Source organism: Mobula hypostoma, chromosome 2 (genome assembly GCF_963921235.1).
Source record: "Mobula hypostoma chromosome 2, sMobHyp1.1, whole genome shotgun sequence".
Taxonomy (NCBI): domain Eukaryota; kingdom Metazoa; phylum Chordata; class Chondrichthyes; order Myliobatiformes; family Myliobatidae; genus Mobula; species Mobula hypostoma.
Genome location: NC_086098.1, coordinates 215,869,375 through 215,892,103, shown reverse-complemented (window position 1 = coordinate 215,892,103; position 22,729 = coordinate 215,869,375).

The window sequence follows — 22,729 nt, the reverse complement described above, 5'->3', positions numbered from 1 at the left end:
GCTGAATGTTTCACTTTGAAACGTAAATAATTGAAAACAATTAAATTATGTTTTCTCATCCTTCTAAACTTTTAAGATCACTAAAAATAACTATTCAACAGATTTCAATGTGACTAGTTGTGTAAGACCTACAAGAATTGGTACATTCCCTGAGCTGTTTGTCAGGGAATTCTCAGGAGCTGGCTGCGGGATATACTTCCGTCAGGCTTATCTGCTGCCTGGAGGCCTCTATCTCATGCCTGGGTGCATAAATTGAGCTCATCATAAAACACTAGAGCAGAATTAGGTCCTTCAGCATATTAAGCCTGCTCCACAATTCCAACAGAAAGTATACAGGCATCTAGACAACACCTGCTCACTGAAACCATGGTGAATTTAACCTAGCGTAAATAAACCAGACTTGTTCAAATGAATTGCAAAAACTGGCCTCCTGGTACAGACAAGAGGACCTTTTGTTTTCATTTAATTAAGGTTGCTTTAATGTTTTAAATTGTCATTAAGTGTATGACAATCGCACTTAATTTTAAAATTACCTGAAATAAAACAAACTTTTTTGGAAGTCCAGATTGAATGTTTTTGAATGCTAAAGAACTTCAGTGATAGTTGTATCCTGGAGCTAGTCCAGAATGTTTTGTCCATGTAGCCGGCTGCCTCAACCAGATTGCAGTACGGCAGCAGGATCCCATGAGAATATGCCTTGGGCTATAGTAAAAAAAAACAGCATGGCCCCAAGGCAAGACAGCAAGGGAAAAAAGTGGAAAACCTGCTCTGTTTATTTTTAATTAAATCTGATCTTCATGTTTAAATGGGTCGAGTGAAAGATTTCTATGAGGAACGCAAATTTGGCCTGTACTTTTTACGCATACCATTTAGAGTACGTGTTACCTGATCATTTGTAATAGTACTAAGCACTAATGAGGGAACAGCATCAACTTCATCAGCAAGATTACTGTATAGTAAGAGGTTTCCTGGTTTCAATTCTTGTAATTCATAATTGTAAATTATATGGAAATATACAGGATTAATAGATGATAGCAGTTTCACTTCAAAATAATTATCAGAATACCTGTAATAAAGAAAGTGGTTCAGCTCTCCGAGGGTTTGTAATGATTCATTACCTCCTGATTAAGAAGATTAATCAAGACAAGCACAAGGAATTTTTCACAATAACTGAGAAATGAACATTTCAATTACACAGTGTCAGCTGATTTGAAAGGCTGTTTACCACTAGAATAGACATGCACATGACACTTCAAAGTTCTAAGTTCAAAGCTCAAAGTGAATTTATTATCAAAGTACATATGTCACCATTTACAACCCCAAGATTCATCCTCTTGAGGGCATACAAAGTAAAAACAAGAAACACAATAGAATCAATGAAAGACCACACCTAACAGGACAGACAAACAATATGCAAAAAGAAACAAACTGTGCAAATACCAAAAAAGGGTAACAAGTTAATAAATAACAAGAACATAGAAACATAGAAAATAGGTGCAGGAGTAGGCTATTCGGCCCTTCAAGTCTGCACCATCATTCAGTATGATCGTGGCTGATCATCCAAATCAGAACCGTGTGCCAGCCTTCCCTACATACCCCCCAATTCCTTTAGCCACAAGGGCCATATCTAACTCCCTCTTAAATATAGCCAATGCACTGGCCTCAACTGTTTCCTGTGGCAGAGAATTCCACAGATTCACCACTCTCTGTGTGAAGTAGTTTTTCCTCATCTCGGTCCTAAAAGGCTTCCCCTTTATCCTCAAACTGTGACCCCATGTTCTGGACTTCCCCAACATCGGGAACAATCTTCCTGCATCTAGCCTGTCCAATCCCTTTAGGATTTTACACGTTTCAATAAGTTCCCCCGTCAATCTTCTAAATTCCAACGGCTATAAGCCTAGTTGATCCAGTCTTTCATCATATGAAAGTCCTGCCATCCCAGGAATCAACCTGGTGAACATTTTTTGTACTCCTTCTATGGCAAGAAAGTCTTTCCTCAGATTAGGGGACCAAAACTGCACACAATACTCCAGATGTGGTCTCACCAAGGCCTTGTACAACAACAGTAGTACCTCCCTGCTCCTATACTCAAATCCTCTTACTATGAATGCCAGCATACCATTTGCCTTTTTCACCTCCTGCTGTACCTGCATGCCCACTTTCAATGACTGGTGTATAATGACCCACAGGTCTTGTTGCACCTCCCCTTTTCCTAACTGGCCACCATTCAGATAATAATCTGTTTTCCTGTTTTTGCCACCAAAGTGGATAACCTCACATTTATCCACACTAAATTGCATCTGCCATGAATTTGCCCACTCACCTAACCTATCCAAGTCACCCTGCATCCTCTTAGCATCCTCCTCATAGCTAACACTGCCGCCCAGCTTTGTGTCATCCACAAACTTGGAGATGCTGCATTTAATTCCCTCATCTAAGTCATTAATATATATTGTAAACAACTGCGGTCCCAGCACTGAGCATTGCGGTACCCCACTAGTCACTGCCCGACATTCTGAAAAGGTCCCATTTATTCCCACTCTTTTCTTCCTTTCTGCCAACCAATTCTCTATCCACATCAATACCTTACCCCCAGTACCGTGTGCTTTAAGTTTGCACACTAATCTCCTGTGTGGGACCTTGTCAAAAGCCTTTTGAAAATCCAAATATACCACATCCACTGGTTCTCCCCTATCCACTCTACTAGTTACATCCTCAAAAAATTCTATGAGATTCGTCAGACATGATTTTCCTTTCACAAATCCACACTGATTTTGTCCAATGATTTCACCGCTTTCCAAATGTGCTGTTATCACATCTTTGATAACTGACTCTAGCATTTTCCCCACCACCAATGTTAGGCTAACCGGCCTATAATTCCTCAGTTTCTCTCTCCCTCTTTTTTTTTTTTAAATAAAAGTGAGGTTACATTAGCCACCCTCCAATCCAAGAACTAGTCCAGAATCTAAAGAGTTTTGAAAAATTATCACTAATGCACCTGCTATTTCTTGGGCTACTTCCTTAAGCACTCTGGGATGCAGACCATCTGGCCCTGGGGATTTATCTGCCTTTAATCCCTTCAATTTACCTAACACCACTTCCCTACTAACATGCATTTCCCTCAGTTCTTCCATCTCACTAGACCCTCTGTCCCCTATTATTTCCAGAAGATTATTTATGTCCTCCTTAGTGAAGACAGAACCAAAGTAGTTATTCAATTGGTCTGCCACGTCCTTGTTCCCCATAATCAATTCACCTGTTTCTGTCTGTAGGGGACCTACATTTGTCTTAACCAATCTTTTTCTTTTCACATATCTCAAAGCTTTAACAGTCAGTTTTTATGTTCCCTGCCAGTTTTCTCTCAATCTTTTTTCCCCTTTCCTAATTAAGCCCTTTGTCCTCCTCTGCTGGACTCTGAATTTCTCCCAGTCCTCAGGTGAGCTACTTTTTCTGGCTAATTTGTATGCTTCTTCTTTAGAATTGATACTATCCCCAATTTCCCTTGTCAGCCACGGGTGCACTACCTTCCCTGATTTATTCTTTTGCCAAACTGGGATGAACAATTGTAGTTCATCCATGCGATCTTTAAATGCTTGCCATTGCATATCCACAGTCAACCCTTTAAGTATCATTTGCCAGTCTATCTTAGCTAATTCATGTCTCATACCTTCAAAGTTACCCTTCTTTAAGTTCAGAACCTTTGTTTCTGAATTAACTATGTCACTCTCCATCTTAATGAAGAATTCCACCATATTATGGTCACTCTTACCCAAGGGGCCTCTCACGACAAGATTACTAATTAACCCTTCCTTATTGCCCAATACCCAGTCTAGAATAGCTTGCTCTCTAGTTGGTTCCTCGACATGTTGGTTCAAAGAATCATCCCGCATACATTCCAAGAAATCCTCTTCATCAGCACCCTTACCAATTTGGTTCACCCAATCTATATGTAGATTGAAGTCACCCATTATAACTGCTGTTCCTTTATTGCACACATTTCTAATTTCCCGTTTAATGTCATCCCCAACCTCATTACTACTGTTAGGTGCCCTGTACACAACTCCCACCAGCGTTTTCTGCCCATTAGTGTTATGCAGCTCTACCTATATCGATTCCACATCCTCCCGGCTAATGTCCTTCTTTTCTATTGCATTAATCTCCTCTCTAACCAGCAATGCTACCCCACCTCCTTTTCTTTCATGTCTATCCCTCCTGAATATTGAATATCTCTGAATGTTGAGCTCCCATCCATAGTCACCCTGGAGCCATGTCTGTGATCCCAACTATATCATATTCATTAATAACAATCTGCACTTTTAATTCATTCACCTTGTTACAAATGCTCCTTGCATTGACACACAAAGCCTTCAAGCTTGCTTTTACAACACTCTTAGCCCTTATACAATTATGTTGAAAAGTGGCCCTTCTTGATTTTTGCCCTGGATTTGCCTGCTTGCCCCTTTTACTTTTCACCTTACTACTTTTTGCTTCTACCCTCATTTTACACCTCTGTCTCTCTGCACTTGTTCCCATCCCCGTTTTGAACTAACCTCCTCTCTCCTAGTCTCTTTAATTTGATTCCCACGCCCAAGAGATGAAGAGTCATTGAATGCGAGTCCAAAGGTTGTGTGAAGATTTCAGTGACGGGGCAAGAGAAATGATCCCTTCTGGTCCAGGAACCTGATGGTTGAAGGGCAAGAACTGTTCCTGAAACTAGTGGTGTGGTCCTGTGGTTCCAGTACCTTTTTCCTCATTTCAGAAAACAAAAATCAAACATTGTTGTTTGCTTGGATTTCTGCTCAATAAAGATAACCCTTTCCTTCAGACTATTTTGGTTAGAATTGATGTAATTAAAACAAAAGATTGACGACACACTGGTTACCCAGAAATAGCAGTATGTCACATGATCCTCCTGTTCTCTCCATATCATTGGGACAGCCAATGGCATCGACTTCCAAGTACTTCTGAGCCAAGCTCCAAGATCGACAGTGCATGTAGAGCAACAAATGTGAGGAGCCCAGGCTTTGTTTTGGTCATCAATGTTACACCAAAGTAGAACTCCGACTGTCTTAACAAGAGGAGTCATGCTTTACATTTAAGATTAAAACGTATACTCACCACAAATATAATAGCAAGTATCATGGCTGTTGCAATATTGGTGAAACATTTTGCATCATGAATACCCTTGAAAATACAATTACTTTATTATGAGTACACACAATGTTCTGTGCATGAAGTATATGCATCAACATTATTTCCAACCGATTTACATGTAAATGCAATGCACAGAACTGTGTGTGCGTGATGCTTTTATAACCTTTCTAAAATCTGTCTTGTTATGCACTGCCTAGGCATGCCTAGACAAGATAGAAAACTTTTCAACTTACACTGTGGGCAATATTTTAATTTACTTGAATTATTAATTGAAATAACAAATATAGGTGATTTCAAAACAATGGTGTGTGCTAGGAAAATTTCATGGTGATTTTCAAGATCAGCAGCTCAACATCCACAAGATACATCCAAAATTATTCAGGAAGCAAAATCATTGTTGTCTAGTGTTATCATTGTCTAATCACCATTGGGAACTTCCAGCTAATTATATTTCTGGATTTTGGAGGTGGATATGTTCTTAGTACACAGGTAACCGAAAACTACTTCTAAAATTTTACAAATTTGTTTTATTTTATAACCCATTAGAGTTAGATAATTTTCAATTTTCTGTCATTTTTATCAACCTCCTCAAATTTACTGCAATAACTTTGTTATTAAAACTAATTCTACAGACAAGTATTTATATTTTAAAATATTGCTTGTTTGAAAGCAGGCCTTATATTTGGTAACATATAAAGATGCATTGGCATGAAAGCCTATATTGTGCTTTCAACACAATATCTGACTATGACTTGTAATCAAAATAGTAATTATGCTCCAAGTCATAGCTTCACCTGTAGTTCAGACATAGGTAGACATCAGCCTTTCTCCATTGAAGATCTGCAACAAATCAACAGATTAACATCCCTTCTTTATACCTTGAATATCCTCTTAGACCCTCTTTAACTGTGGAAAGCACAAAGACAGCATTAGCACTAGTCTCTTTAAAAAAAAGTAGTTCTTGAGATTTAATCGTTTGGAGAAGTGAACTCAGAGGTTACAAGACAGACAGATAAAGATAGGCTAATTAATCTACAGATTAACCACAGAAGACTGAAAGAGCAGGATAGCCCAACTTTTTAACTAAAGTTCATGTGTAGGAGTTTACGTAATCAAAAACAGAACTCCCAGATGCACAACTATTTCACAACTATTATAGAATACATGTAGTTTTGACACTCTGTTGCAATTATTCAAACAGGCAACAGATTCTTTAGATACAACCCACAGGTGGTAGTGGAACTCAGTTGGTCAGGCAGTATCTATGGAGTGAAATGGATAGTTGACGTTTGGGGCAAAGCCATCATCTACACTGTTGGGAAAGATCTTAATGTTTTGGGCTAAGATCCTTCCCAACAGTGCTTTTAAGCGTATTGACCCAAATTACACCTGACCCACTGAGTTCTACTAGTGCCTTTTGTGTTGCTCCAGATTCCAGCATCTGCAGTCTCTTGCGTTTCCAGATTATTTGCCTAATTTGGGGGGGGGTGGGGGGTGGAAGAGTTGAAGTTTTGCCTGGAGAACCGGATCAAAACAAAACTATACTGTACCAACTGATTTAAACTGGTAGCCTCTGCTCCTTGCCATTGAAAGTATCACTTTGATATAGCGCTCCCCCCCTCCATACTCCAGATGCTGACTAACTGGCAGAATAATTCCATTTTATTTCAGATTTGCAGCAACAACTGCATTTTTTATGTTCGATTCTCTATTAACAGTTTCCATTCGTCTATAAACTAGACAACTTTAACTGGATGATCTTTGTCTCCTCTTTCAAAGATAATCCCTTTGTTCCACTCTTCTGTCTTGATGTAACTTAAAAAGACATCTGTTCTTTTTCATTTTTGCAGTTCTGATAAAGCGTCATTAACCTGAAACAGCAAAGTAGTACAGCATGCAGAACTACTGTTCATAGACCCATTGCCCTCCACTGTATGGTGTCCTTACTGTAACTATAAAGATTTCCTCCAAGGTTAATTGTTAGCTGCAAATTGACCCCATTAACTAAATGTGGTAAAATAATATGGAGAGAATAGAGTTTAACTATTGGTGCAGACAGGTGCTTGTGCTGCCACAAACTTTTTAGGCGGAAAAGCCTGTCATGATGCTGTGTAACCATGCCTTTTGATTCTTTTTCTACAGAATGCTGCCTAGTCTCAAATATTTCCAGCATTTTCTACTTTTATTGTTGTTTTAAATTTGTTTGACAGTAGTGGGGGATGGTAGCATCATTCTGTATACAATGTATTGATAAATTAATAAAGTACAATCTTTCATACAATAAGGAATCTAAATTAAAGTTGCTGGTAGCTATGGACAACTGCCCACAACCTTACTATATACAGTAGAATAGGAAAATAAAACTGGCATTAATTGGGAAAACATCATTTATTTGAATACCCTTCATTCTGATGCATTTAATTGGCAAGGGAAATGTTGTAAAGGGATTGTTAGACCATGCTACCATAAATAGGTTAATCCCCATTTATGGACCCAGGGATTGAGATGGATATCTCAGAGAGGTCTGTTTGACAGAATCAACATTCTCTCTAATTTATTTATTTATTTAACAGCTGCTCAGACCAACCAAAGTTCCAAGAAGGAAATTTTTACATGGCCTGAAAACTGTTGCATTTTAAATGTTAAGAAAATTCCAGCTGCACGACAATGAACACTGTGTGTGGGAACATTTCCCATACAGTTTAGAGGGAACAATGAATGAGTTGTAAGTTGCACAGAGTTCACATCACTGCCTATGTCTAAAAATTTCTGCATGTCGATGCTCATTCATACTATTGATTGGCTGCATGCAACAGCAAGAGCTTAACATTGCTTGAAACTTGCACCAAAAGTCACCCAGCATCTCTGAAGAGGGAGGTTCTCGCTTGCTATAGTGGATAAGGGTTGTCTTCTGCAACAAAAGTTGACTTGAGAGAGCAGGCAAAACATGGGAGAAAATGCATTATTAGATGCTGCACTGCAAATTTGTCTGAAATTTCACCAGATTTGAAATTTTCAGTGAGAAAAAGCAGAACCAAAGCAAGTTTCTTTCTTATTGCACACTTGGAGCAGTGGGAATGACATTCAGGACAGTGAAGTGCTCTTCTTGTGGAATGTGGAAGAGAAGGGGATCTCCAGTATCCCTGACAACTACACCTTCAAGTGCATCCAGATGCAAATTCTTACAGACCACGTTAAGGAAGTGAAGCTAAAGAAGACCTTCAGATCATTTGGAACATAGAGGGGTTGATTGGCAGGAAAAACCGGGAGGTAATTTCACCCAAGGTACAGGACACAGGTAGCTGAGTGACCATTAGGAAAGGGAAAATGGATAGGCTGTCATTACACGGTATGCTTGTGGCTTTTCCCCTCAATAACAAACAGATTGTTTAGGATGCTATTGGGGGGGGGGGGGCTGTCCTAGTAAAGGAAATCCACACCAGTCAGGTCTCCGGCATTGAGTCTGGGCCTGCGACTCAGAAGGGAAGGGAAGAGAAGAAGTGACCAGCAATAATAGGGATTCATTGTTTAGGGGAACAAACAAGAGGTTCTGTGGATGAAAAAGGGATTCCCGGAAAGCATGTCTCCCAGGTGTCAGGATTAGGGACATTTTAGATTGAATCCATTGCATTCTAAATGGGGAGGGTGAGCATTGTGAGGTCAGTACCAATGACATAGGCAGGAAGGGTGATGAATACCTGCAAAGTGAGTTCATAGAGTTAGATGCTGAGTTAAAGGACAGGACCTCCATGGTTGTGATCTCAGGATTGCTATCCATGCCATATAAATTGAACTGACTATTTCTTATATCCTTCACTTGCATGAGGAGTAAAAATCTTTATGCTACATCTGTCTGAATGTGCAAATTAAATTTGTAATAAATAGTATGCACAGCAAGATATACAACAGAACAGTCAGTATAGCTTAGAAATACATTTGTGTCAGCATGAATTAATCAGTATGATGGCTTGGTGGAAGCTGTCCTGGAGCCTGTTAGTCCTGGCTTTTATGCTGCAGTACCGTTTCCTGGATGGTAGCAGCTGTAACAGTTTGTGGTTGGGGTGACTTGGGTCCTCAATGATCCTTTGGGCCCGTTTTACACATCTGTCACTGTAAATGTGCTGGATTCCCTTGCAAGAAGATTGGCTAGTGCTGTTCAGCAGGGTTTAAACTAGAGTTGTGGTGGGGGTGGGGGGGGGGGCGGGGTTGAGAAACAAAGTTCCAGGGCAACTTGTGGAGTAAATGTGAGGGAAAGTAAGTGTTCCGCCTACATAGAAAGACAGGGACCAAAAGATTGAGCATGGTGGGAGTAATGCTCTGAGTTGCAGCTATTTCAATACAAGGAGTATTGTAGGTAAGGCAGATGAGATTAGAGTATGCATTAGCACATGGAATTATGATTTTACAGCCATTTGTGAAACTTGATTCCAGGAGTGGCAGCACTGGCAACTCAATGTTCTGGTTTTCTGTTTTATACATGATGGACAGGGAAAATATTCTGGCACATTGTCCATCTTAAATCAGACCACTCATTACAAGAGTAGTGCAGGACTAACAGTGTGGCATGGGCTAGGTGGGTCAAAGGGTCGGTTTCTGTGCTGTAGAACTGTATGATTCTATTACTATCAGGTACCCTTGTGTGAAGCTATTTCAGAAGGTAATGAGAACCAATGGATATGGAGGTATTTTCCAGGAATTTAAATTCAGGACCTAGCTACATTGCCATCAGACGCTTAATAACCTCCAATGATCTGTTGTAAATAATGAGCAAATCATTAAATATGGTGTCTTTTTGATTGCACTGGCAGTCCCAAACCCTTCTCAGTTTTCTATACCTTATTAATTAGGACCTGCAAGTTTTACCCCACCTTCATATACTTAAGTCCAGCTATATCTCACATAATATTGCACTGGTCCAAATATTCAGCCATGGTGACAAGCCCCTGTCTCTGAAAAATATGCACATTCTCTCCATCTTCCTTGCAGGTCTAGGGCAGCACCAGCTAACTAGAGGGAAGATGTGGAGCTGCATGTGTGAATGGGTGAACAGCCATAGCTGTAGATTTGCAAAGAGTTTATATTGAGACCATATTATTGACAGGCCTGACTCCATTGAAAATGACAGTATCTCAATCAGATTTCCTTCTCACATCACATTTCCTCCTCAAACTCAACCCCCCGAGTTATAAGAAAATGTTGCATATGTTAGGACTTCATTGTTTGGAGCACAGGAAAATTAAGGAATTGGATAAAGATATATAAAAATACAAGGAGTATCATATAGATAGAGTAAATGTAAGGAGGCTGGTGTAAGCAAGAACCCCCTTATTCTTTCCTTTCCCCTCATCGCAATCTCATCCTTGTCATTTGTTTCTATCCACTTCAGAAGTGCAAGTTTTCCCCCAGGCAGGGGTGGAAGAGCACAAAGAGGGAGAAGACAAATATCATCACTTGTTGCCATGGTTACAGCCCACAGCACAGAATTTAAAAGACAAAGGAAGCAGGCAATTAATGCAAAATTAATAACCCAATGTTAATTAAAATATACCTAAAATTAGTTTTGTACATTGTGAACATGATGGTTTTTGTAAAGATCAATTGCATAATCTGTAACAAAAATTTGTTTTTATTTTGCTCATAATGTACTCACATTTTTATATAGCATGACCCAACACTGAGTAGCAATCATGCTTTTGTCAGAAAGCAGGGATTTCAAGCCATTATCCAGAGACCCGTCTTCAAGACAGAGAGTGAGGGACAATACTTTCAAAAGAGACATTACGCCTAGATCTTGCTTGCTTAACAAGATATAACATTTCCCTTTAGATATTTACAAAGTACAAGGGATTTATTCCACACATCCCTGCCGATATTCATTTCTCAATTAACTTTGCTAAATCAGAATGGCCTGGATCTTGCTGGACCAGAGTCCTGTGGACTCCACGCTTCTAGACCAGATCAGAAAGACAGTGAAAACTGAGCAGACGTGGTACTGAGAGCCCATTTCCAGAAAGCATTTGTGAAGACTGGGAGGAGACCTTGGCTCTCTGTGAAAGTAGCTAATGAATTTACACCTACTGTATTGTACAAGTCTGTGACATTGAGAGATTTAAAACCCATTACATTTGAAGTAAATAATAAAACAATCAAAAATAACATGTTATTTAAAAATGCACAAATAATCTAGAGCACCAGTGACTCAAGTTAAATCTGTGTAGGGTGTGAACATTCTTCTTGTGACCATGTGGATGTTTACTCACACATCCTAAATTGGTGGGTTAAATGGCCATAGGAAAGTACCTCTCCCGTGAGATAGTGAAAAAGTAATTAAAGGGGATTTGAATGAGATGAGAGAAAAAGTAATTTGTAAAGCTACTGGGGAAAAGTAGAGGGGTATGTGTAAAACTAACGGGATTACTTTGTGAGGAACTGGCATGGAAGTAATGGACTAAATTGCCTCCATCTGTGGTATAAAAAGGCAAGTTAGTAAATTGCATTTAATAGCACTAATTGGTAGTTAGTACACAAAGCCACCTGCTGTGTCATCTACTGATACACAGTAATTAAACATTCATTCAGTGGTTTCTGTAGTGTAGCGGTGTTCCCAGTCATCTCACATCTGCTAGGTCCCCCGTCTGATTGTTGGTCTGAATGTAATTTTAGGGAGGCATAGTGGTTAAGTGTAATACTCAGCAACACTGGCACACATTTTACATTGGCTATTTCATTTGCTTTGAAATACTGCTCAATTTTTTCAGTATAGATCATCCAGTAATCTGCTGTGCAATCGAACACATCTATCTTTCTAATGAAGCTAGCTATTTCTGCATTTTTAAAATTTATGGTTATCACCTGGTACTCATTGTTTATAACCCTCCCTGTCCTTTCTGACACATCTAAAGCCTGGCACTCAAAGCAACCATTTGTGCCCCGAGCCATCCAAGTCTCTGCAATGGCTTCAACATCATAGCTCCAAGTACTGATTCACGCTCCAAGCTCATTCACTTTGTTCATAAACTCTTTGCATTAAAATAGACACATCTCAAACCATCGGTCTGGGCTTGTCCCTTCCCTATCACCTTCCTACCCTCCCTCTCCCACTGTCTCCAAGCTTTCTCTATTTGTGAGCCAACCGCCTCTTCCTGTCTCTTCAGTTTGGTTCCCACCCCCCAGCAATTCTAGTTTAAACTCTCCCCAATAGCCATAGCAAACCTCTCTGCCAGGACATTGGTCTCCCTAGGGTTCAAGTGTAACCCATCCTTTTGTACAGGTCACTCCTGCCCCAAAAGAGGTCCCAATGATCCAGAAATCTGAATCCCTGCTCCCTGCTGCAATCCCTCAGCCACGTATTTATCCTCCACCTCACTATTCCTATACTCACTGTCACGTGAAACAGGCAGTATCCTGAGATTACTATCTTTGTGGTCCTGCTTCTCAACTACTTTCCTAACTCCCTATAGTCTACTCTCAGGCCTATGTCGTTGGTACCAATATGTACCCCAACCTCTGGGGGTTCTCCTTCTGACTTTAGGATATCAAGGACATGATCAGAAACGTCCCAGACCCTGGCACCTAGGAGGCAAACTATCATCCGTGCTTCTTTCCTGCGTCCACAGAATCATCTATCTGACCCCCTAACTATAGAATCCCCCATCACTGCCATCCTCTTCCTTTCCCTACCCATCTGAGCCACAGGGCTGGCAAAGGACTTCCTAAAACACATTTTAATAATATTATCCCTTCTTAACCAAAAAAGTTGTGTACCATAAAACAATTTACAATGAACCTTAACATCAAGAGTCAAATTGAGTTGTTGTATTAAGATGTTAGCAGAGGTAAACAATACAGTAAACAGCTCACTGTCCTAATGACAGGATGACTATAGTGGCAGGGTATTCATTAGTCTCAGCCTGGATGAAGAAACTTACCAGTCTGGCAGTCCTAGTCCTTATTTTTTTGTACTTCCATCCTGATAGTCGTGGGTCAAAGAAATTGCAGGATGGGTTGCAGAGATCCTCAACAATGCTTCGGGCTCTTCAAATGCAATGCTCCCACTAAATGTCACAAATGGGAGGAAGACCCTGATTCTCTTGATGATTTATAATCTTTTCTTGGTGGTGATTCTCTTGCTGTCCAAGACCCTTACAGCTTCCACACCACACCATGATGCAGCCAGACAGGACACCGTCGATGGTGCTCTTGTAGAAAGTTGTTAGTATGGGGTCAATAAGTCTTTCATGCCTCAGCCTCCTCAGAAAATGTAGACGCCGTTGTGGTTTCTTGACTAACAATGAGATGTTGTCGGTCTAGTTTAGATCAATCATTATGTACACACTAAGGAAATTTGTGGTCTTCTTTCTCTGCACGGCAAAGGTATTTATGTGCAATGTAGAGTGGTTGACTGCACCTTCCTGAAATCCATAATCTTCTTTTGTCTTGTTCTCGTTGAGACTCAGGTTGTTGTTTTCAAACCACTTGAGAGCCTCTCTATCCCTTCTCTATATGCCGACTCCTCATTGTTGAGGACAACCACTGTAGTGTCATCAGCAAACTTGATGGTGCAATTTCAGTTGGATTTGGCAGTGCTGTCATGAGTAGGAAGCCTGAACAGCAGTGGGCTGTACAGAATAATGTGGAAATTTAAAGCATACATCTTTATTAAGTTCATTTTTGTTCAACAAAATAATTCCCTGACAGCCCTGATATTTTCTGTATTACCCTAGTTTATGTTGCATCATTGATTCTTTTCAGATCATTGAGTTCTTAAGATTTTTTTTAAAATATGCTTATACTTTATAGCTTTTCTTTCTATTTTATACAATCTGATTCTGCTTCATCACTTTTTCAGTGATCCTGAGATTTATTCTGATATAAACGTTAAGGTCTCTTTATTTCTGACTTATGCCAAAATATGGATACACAATATAATTTTTGATGTGTAAAATTAGAAGGAATGTGGTAATTATAAAAATGGCAATAAAATTGTAGCCTAACTGTATGCAAAGCATTGTTATAGACCTTTCTTTGTAAATGCAGGTTAGTAACGGAAACATGGGTGGCTTTTAATTAGTTCAGTTACAACACTTCATCGTGACAAAGGGAACACAATAAAATAATATTATGCTCATTATTTTATAATTACCTTGTCTTAAGATGCAGTTACACTGGAATATGTGCATTAACAAAAAGTAGTTTTGAAAGCAAAGTAATATAAATGGCACTATAATTTGCTAATCTGTTTGGAAATCCATTTCCTGAGTAATGAAAATAACTGATTATTAACTCATTAAGATATCAGCATGTAAAAAGGCCATTCAACCCATTACTTGGCAGATGTTTGATACCACAAAGGAATTGCAAAGATTTAATTAGCACTCATCCAGAATACTCCAAAGTGTTGTAAGGTCAATGAAGTATTATTGAACTTTTAGTTACTGGTGTAACGTAGGAAACATGGCAACCAATTTGAATACAAGCTTCCATAAATGTCAATGTAACTAAACAAATGTATTTTTCTGACATTCATAGTGAGATGTTGGTCATTAGACTGTGGTTAACTTCTCCACTGTCCTCTGAAACTACGCATCGAGACCTTTTATATTTGCCTGATAAAACACGAATGTGTGGGACAGAGGGATTGGTTTAATACTTTGTTTAAAAGATAGGATTCAAACAGTGCAGCCTGGATTTCTGTACTGAGGTCTCTGAAATTAAATTTGAAATTAAACTTGCTACTTCATTCCATTTTTAAGGTTTGATTTATTGAGTAATATGGAGTTACAGTGGAGTAAAGGGAATTACGGATTTATGAGAGGAGACATGGCCAGAATCAATTGAAAGGGAATACCATCAAGGATGATGGCAGAACAACAATGACTGGAGATTCTGGGAGCAACTGAGGAGGTGCAGGTTAGATACATCCCAAAGATGGATTAGTATTCTAAAGGGAGGGTGAGGCAGCCCAGGCCAACAAGAGAAGTCAAAGACAATATAAAAGCAAAAGGAAGGATACATAATATAGCAAAAATTAGTGGGAAGTTAGAGGATTGGGAGGCTTTTAAAAACTAACAGAAGGCAACTAAAAACATATTGAGAAAAGTTGACATATGAAGGTAGGCTAGCCAATTATATAAAAGAGGATACTAGACATGTTTTCAGATATATAAAGAGGAGAGTGTGGATATTGAACTGCTAGAAAATGATGCTGGAGAGGTAGTAATGAGAAACAAACAAATGGCAGATGAACTTAAGTATTTTGTGTCAGTTTTCATGGCACAAGACACTAGCAGCATGCTAGAAATTCAAGAGTATCAGGGACAGAAGTGAATGTAGTTGCTATTAATAAGGAGAAGATGCTTGGGAAGCTGAAAAGTCTGAAGGTAGTTAAGTTACCTGGACCATATGGACTACACCCCAGGGTTCTGAAAGAGGTAGCTGAAGAGATTGTGGAGGCATTAACAGCGAACTTTCAAGAATTATTAAATCTGGAATGGTTCCTTTTTCTTTCTTCCCTTTTTCAATTTTTTTAAATTAATTTTCTGCATAGGAGAATACAGAGTTCAAGAAAAAAATATCAAATACATTATACCGAATCGCACAAACTGCTTATTCTATATTCATACAAATTGATTAATTCATAATATTGAAATATAGTAAATTTATAATATGGAAAAAATCTAACCCACTACCAAGACCAAAGCTGATTAGTAAAGAAGAAAAAAGTAGTATATTATTAGCCATCATCTGTGCTTTAAACGGCAAATCAAAGGTTTTGAAAATAGTTCAAAAAAGGTTCCCAAAATGTTTGAAAGTTCTTGTTTCAGAAATTGAACACCAAATCTTCTCTAAATTTAAACATGACATCACATGACACAGCCATTGAACATGAGTGGGTGGAACCTCATCGTTCCACTTAAGCAAGAGCACCCTCCTAACCATAAGAGAGAAAAGCCAAAATGTGCAAATCAGATTTCGCCAAATAATATCCTTTCCTCCAACAATACCAAATAAAGCAGTCAAAGGATTAGGCTTAAAATTTGCTTTAAAAAGTACCGAGAAGGTTTGAAATACTTCTTTCCAATATTTATCAAGACTTGGACATGTCCAAAACATATGAATGAGTGAAGCTTCTCCATTATTACATTTATCACAATAAGGAGATATCCAAATAGAAGCGAGACAACTTATCCTTGGTCATTGGGCACCATGGACCATTTTAAATTGTAGGGGAGAGTGGTGAGCACATAATGAAGTGTTTAAAAATGTTCATTCCAAGTTTCCTCAGAAATTGAAGTCTGTAAGTCTTGTTCACAAAGATGTTTAATTTTATCTAAAGTGTTACGAGAATACACCTAAAATTAAGATGTTTGCTGGCCTGGGCTAGCATCAGTGGCATCAGCAGTTGGTCTGCCACCTGCCCTCAGGGGAAGGAGAGATAAGGAACAATGGAGCAGCGTCTGGAGATGTGTAATGAAGGGATGTGGGAGGAAGAGCTGTCTGGAGCGGCTCCCCCCTTTGAACCCTGAACTGTTTGAAGTGATGGACAGGCGATACCCCAGCAGGGGGATAAAAAGGGACAGGTTCGCTAAGACAGACACACGCCACCCGAGGTAACGAGACCCTGGAAGCGGTGCGCCTCTCACGAGTGGTGAGAAGTACCGGACAACGCACAGGGTGGAAAGGTACGATCAGCGGGAACCCGGTGTGTGTCCGCCCTTGCCTGGGTGCCGGGTTCACTGCAGAGGATCGACCGCATCTGGAGGAGGGGTCACAGTCGGTGACCTCAGGTGACATCACCAAGGACCCGCCCAAAAGCTGTTTGTGAGCCATCTCGCTGGTCTGTGAGCCATCTTGCTGGTCTGTGAGTGAAGCCGTTCTGAATGATGAGTTGTTCCTATTCTATCTCTCTCTTCCCCCACGTTGTCCACCGCCATGGCAACGATTACTGCGAACTGAACTACTAAACTGGACTGAACTTTGAGTCATTTTGAAATTGGTCATTTACCCCTAGACAACGATAGAGCTTGATTGATGCTGTTATCTTAATTCTGTGCACATGTGTGGTTATCATTGTTGAACTGTTGCATTTATTATCCTTTCGATTACTGTGTTGCTTGTTTCTTTAATAAAACTTTCTTAGTTCTAGTACTCCAGACTCCAACTGAGTGATCCATTTCTGCTGGTTTGGCAACCCAGTTACGGGGTACGTAACAAAAGGAACACTTCTCATTCCCAGCAACATTATAAATATTAGATATAGATCCATTATAAAAAGGTTTCAAATTAAAGATTACATCCAGTAGATTCTTATCAGGACTTTTAGGAAATGTACATATTTGAGACCATAAAACATCTCTTATTTGTAGGTATCGAAAAAGAATGTTTTGGGTAAGCTATATTTAGCTGACTGTTACTCAAACAAAAGGAGACTTCCCTCCACAACCAAGTCCTGGAAGCATTTAATACCTAATCTATCCCATTGTTTAAAAGCCACATCTATCATAGAAGATTTTTAAAAAATAATTAGAAAAAAATGGGACTTGAAAGAGAAAATCTCAATAAGCCAAAGTATTTTCGGAATTGTACCCAAATTCTCATAGTATGTTTAACTATCAAATTGTCAATTAACTTACTTAGGGATAAAGGAAGTGAGGATCCAGGAAGAGAAATAATGGAAAATTTATTAACAGAGTTACTTTCGGATGACTCTGCCATAGTTGGATGCATCAGCAAGGGAGAAGAGGCTGAGTACAAGGCTACGGTAGGAAACTTTGTCACATGGTGTGAGCAGAATTATCTGCAGCTTAATGTGAAAAAGACTAAGGAGCTGGTGGTAGACCTGAGGAGAGCTAAGGTACCGGTGACCCCTGTTTCCATCCAGAGGGTCAGGGTGGACATGGTGGAGGATTACAAATACCTGGGGATACAAATTGACAATAAACTGAACTGGTCTAAGAACACTGAGGCTGTCTACAAGAAGGGTCAGAGCCATCTCTATTTCCTGAGGAGACTGAGGTCCTTTAACATCTGCCGGACAGTGCTGAGGATGTTCTACGAGTCTGTAGTGGCCAGTGCTATCATGTTTGCTGTTGTGTGCTCGGGCAGCAGGCTGGGGGTAGCAGACACCAACAGAATCAACAAACTCATTCGTAAGGCCAGTGATGTTGTGGGGATGGAACTGGACTCTCTCACGTTGGTGTCTGAAAAGAGGATGCTGTCTAAGTTGCATGCCATCTTGGTCAATGTCTCCCATCCGCTACGTAATGGACTGGGTGGGCATAGGAGTACATTCAGCCAGAGACTCATTCCACCGAGATGCAGCACAAAGCGTCATAGGAAGTCATTGCTGCCTGTGGCCATCAAACTTCACAACTCCTCCCTTGGTGGGTCAGACACCCTGAGCCGATAGGCTGGTCCTGGATTTATCTCATAACTTACTGGCATAATTTACATATTACTATTTAACTATTTATGGTTCTATTACTATTATTTATGGTGCAACTGTAACGAAAACCAATTTCCCCCAGGATCAATGAAGCATGACTATGACTAGCTTCCAAAGAAACCCACATTGGACAACCCTCACGATTAATGTAATATAATCAAAATGTCAGATTACCTATATTAACTGCCCAATAATAAAACCTAAAGTTTGGTAAAGCTAGCCCTCCATTATTTTTTTTTAAGCTTTCTGAAGATGAATTTTGTTTAGTCTAGAATGCTTATTTTTCCATATATAGGATGATATAATAGAATCCAGAGAATCAACAAAAGATTTAGGGATAAAAACAGGTAATGGCTGAAAAAAGATATATAAATTTAGGTAAAATATTCATTTTAAGAGAATTAATTTGACCAGTGATAACGAGAGAGGCTACCAATTTGAAAGTGTCCTTTTAACATAATTCAATAAGGTAAGAAAATTTTCTTTAAATAAGCACTTTTAATTTTTAGTAATTGTTATACCCAAGTAAATTGGTTTCTTACAATTTTAAAAGGTTAGAATTAGTTGATATCCAATTATTCAAAGGAAAAAGTTCACTCTTATGTAAATTCAGTTTATAGCCTTAGAACTGGCTAAAACAGGAAAGTAAAGAAAGCGCATGGGATAACAAAGACTCGACATTAGAAATAAACTGCAATAGATCATCAGCATAAAGTGAAACTTTGTGGATAATCCCTCTCCTTAGAATACCTGTGATGTCATTAGATTCTCAAAAGGCTATGACTAGGGGTTCTAAAGCCAGATCAAAAAGCAAAGGACTCAACAGACAGCCTTGTCTGGTGCCACATTGAAGCTTAAATGGTTTGGAGTTCTGAGAATTAGTAATAACCCTAGTGGAGGGAGCTAAATAAAGTAATTTAATCCATTGAATGAAATCAGGTCCAAAATTGAATTTTTCTAAAATTTTAAATAAATAATTCCATCAACTCTGTCAAAAGCCTTCTCAGCATCTAGGGGTACCACACATTCCGATGTCTCCTTAGAAGGAGAATAGATTACATTTAATAAATGACAAATATTAAAATGAGAATTTTTTTGATAAATCCAGTCTGATTATCAGAAATGACAGATAGTAAAATATTTTCAATCCTACAGGCCAGAACTTTATGTAGAATCTTAGTATCAACATTAAGTAAAGAAATTGGTCTATAGGAAGAACATTAAATTGAATCTTTATTCTTTTTGAGGATAAGCGAAATGGAAGCCTCATAGAAAGACTGAGGCAGCCTGCCCAACTTAAATGAATCCAAAAAAAAAACTTAACATAAATGAGGTATAAGCAGTGAGGAAAAGGTCTTATAAAACTCTACAGAAAATCCATCTGCACCCGGAGCTCTCCTCGAGTGCAATGAGCGCATAGCCTCGACAATTTCCTCTAAAGAAATAGGTTGTTCCAACTGCTTTCTGTCATCAACAGAGATTGTGGGAATGTTTAATTGGTCTAACAAAATTGTTTAGTATAATTTATTTCTAAATGATCAGTTGTCCTATCACCATTAGCTTTACGTATTTCTTTAATCTGCTGTTTAGCTATAACAGTTTTAATTTGATTAGTCGATAATTTACCTGTTTTGTTTCCATGAATACAAAATTGACTTATCTTTTAGGAGTTGAGTTTCAATTGGATAAGTTAAAAGGAGATCATATTTAGTTTTAATTTCAACACGCCTTTTATATAAAGCAGAATCTGGAACTAAGGCATACTGTTGGTCTGTTTCAACTGATTAGCTAAATCACTTCTCTCTTTATTAGCTTTTTTCTTAATACTTGCAGTATAAGAAATAATTTGTCCTCTAGTATACACCTTAAAGGCATCCCATCTGATAAGACCAAAAGTCTCCTCTAATGTATTCTCTTAAAAGAGCATTTTGTGTCTCCATAAACTTTAAAAAAAAATCTTTATCAGACAACAAAGTTAGATTAAAATGCCAAAACCTGCTTGTTTGAAGGAGGCCAGGGAGATTTTGTGACAAGAACACACATAGATAAGATGTTAGCTGTCCTGTGTGATCAGCAGTTGGTCTGCCACCTGTCTTCAAGAGAGAGATAAGAAACACAATGAAACAGCATCTGGAGATGTGTAATGAAGGGACGGGAGAGAGAGAGCTGTCTGGAGCGGCTCCCCCTTTGAACCCTGAACTGTTTGAAGTGATGGACAGGCGATACCCCAGCAGGGGGATAAAAAGGGACAGGCTCGCTAAGGCAGGACACACACGACACCCAAGGTAACGAGACCCTGGAAGCGGTGCGCCTCTCACGAGTCGGTGGGAAGTATTGGACCTTAAACGCACAGGGTGGAAAGGTACGATCAGCGGGAACCCGGTGTGTGTCCACCCTCGCTTGGGTGCCGGGTTCACTGCAGAGGATCGACCGCATCTGGAGGAGGGGTCACAGTCGGTGACCTCAGGTGACATCACCAAGGACCTGCCCGAAAGCTGCTTGTGCGCAATATTGCCGGTCTGTGAGTGGAAGCCGTGTCTGAATGATCAGTCGTTCCCGTTCTCTCTCTCCCTCCCCCCCACGTTGTCCATTGCCATGGCAACGATTACTGCGAACTGAACTAAATTGGACTGAACTTTTGTGTCACTTTGAAATTTGGTCATTTACCCCTTGACAACGATAGAGCTTGATTGATGCTGTTATCTTAATTCTGTGCACATGTGTGTTTATCATTGCTGAACTGTTGCATTTATTATCCTTTCGATTACTGTGTTGCTTGTTTCTTTAATAAAACTTTCTTAGTTCTAGTAATCCAGACTCCAACTGAGTGATCCATTTCTGCTGGTTTGGCAACCCAGTTACGGGGTACATAACAATTTAAAGATGAGAGCACAGGAGCATGATCTGAGACAACAATCACTTTATATTCACGGGATCGAACTAATGGAATCATTTGGCTATCAATAAAAAAGTAATCAATCCTAGAATATGTATGATGGACATGAGAAAAATGAATATTCCCTGTCTACTAGATGAAAAAAATGCCAATCAACAATACAACATTTCATTTGAAAAGATTTAATAAACACAGCTGATTCACTTGGTATCACTAGTTTAGAAGATGAACAATCTAAAGCTGGATCTAAACAAGAAATAAAATCTCCTCCCATCACCAATGAGTACAGACTCAGATCTGGCAAAAATCAAAAAAAGCTCAAAGAAGCCTGGGTCATCTATATTCAGAGCATACACATTGGCAAATACCATTAATTTGTAATCTAGCTTCCCTGATACTATAACAAAACACCCATTAGTATCAGAAATTACTTTATGTTGAACAAAGGAAACTATTATCTACAAGGATTAAAATGCCTCTGGTTTTGGTCTGAAATGAAGAATGGAAATGAAATTTTGTCCATCGATTAAAAAGGCGTGAATTGTCACATTTACGTACATGAGTTTCTTGAAGTAAAACAATTGGTACCTTACGTTTTTTTTTAATATAATCAAAAATCTTATTTCTTTTCACAGGATGGTTTCGCCCTTTCTTGTTAAACCCAAGTAAATTAATACTTTGATCCATTTTAAAACTAGTTACAAAAGTACAAGAAAGGTTAAACAATCAAAAGAATGTATATTAAACCCAAACAATAAACATTGAGATATGGTAACTAGGCAACAGAGTTGACTAAATTTCCAAATCAGCTTTAAGAGAACCATCCCCCTCCCTCCTCACAAAGAGAGAAAAATGGGCCAAAGGGCAGCCGATGCCTACCCCAACTCATATCATTTCCCCCAGAAAAGCCTGCTGGAACCGCTCCAAAGAATTCAAGGTTGATTACTGTTCCAACCAAGACAAAGCAAAATGCAGTAAAAAAAAACTTATACAGTTTTACCAAACAAAAGCAATTATTCATACTGAAAATTATTAAACAGTTATATTTCTAAGTCTAAATTTTCTGAGCCTCTTCGTTCCTAAGAAACCATCTCTTTAAGCCATCTGCATTGTAATTCTCAGCCAAGCCGAATAACGAAGAGAAGGCTTGAAGTTTTTGCTATAAAGTTCTGCCATAACTTTAAAAACTTAACACATTTTCCATAACTTCTGATGAGAAATCTTCAACAATACGA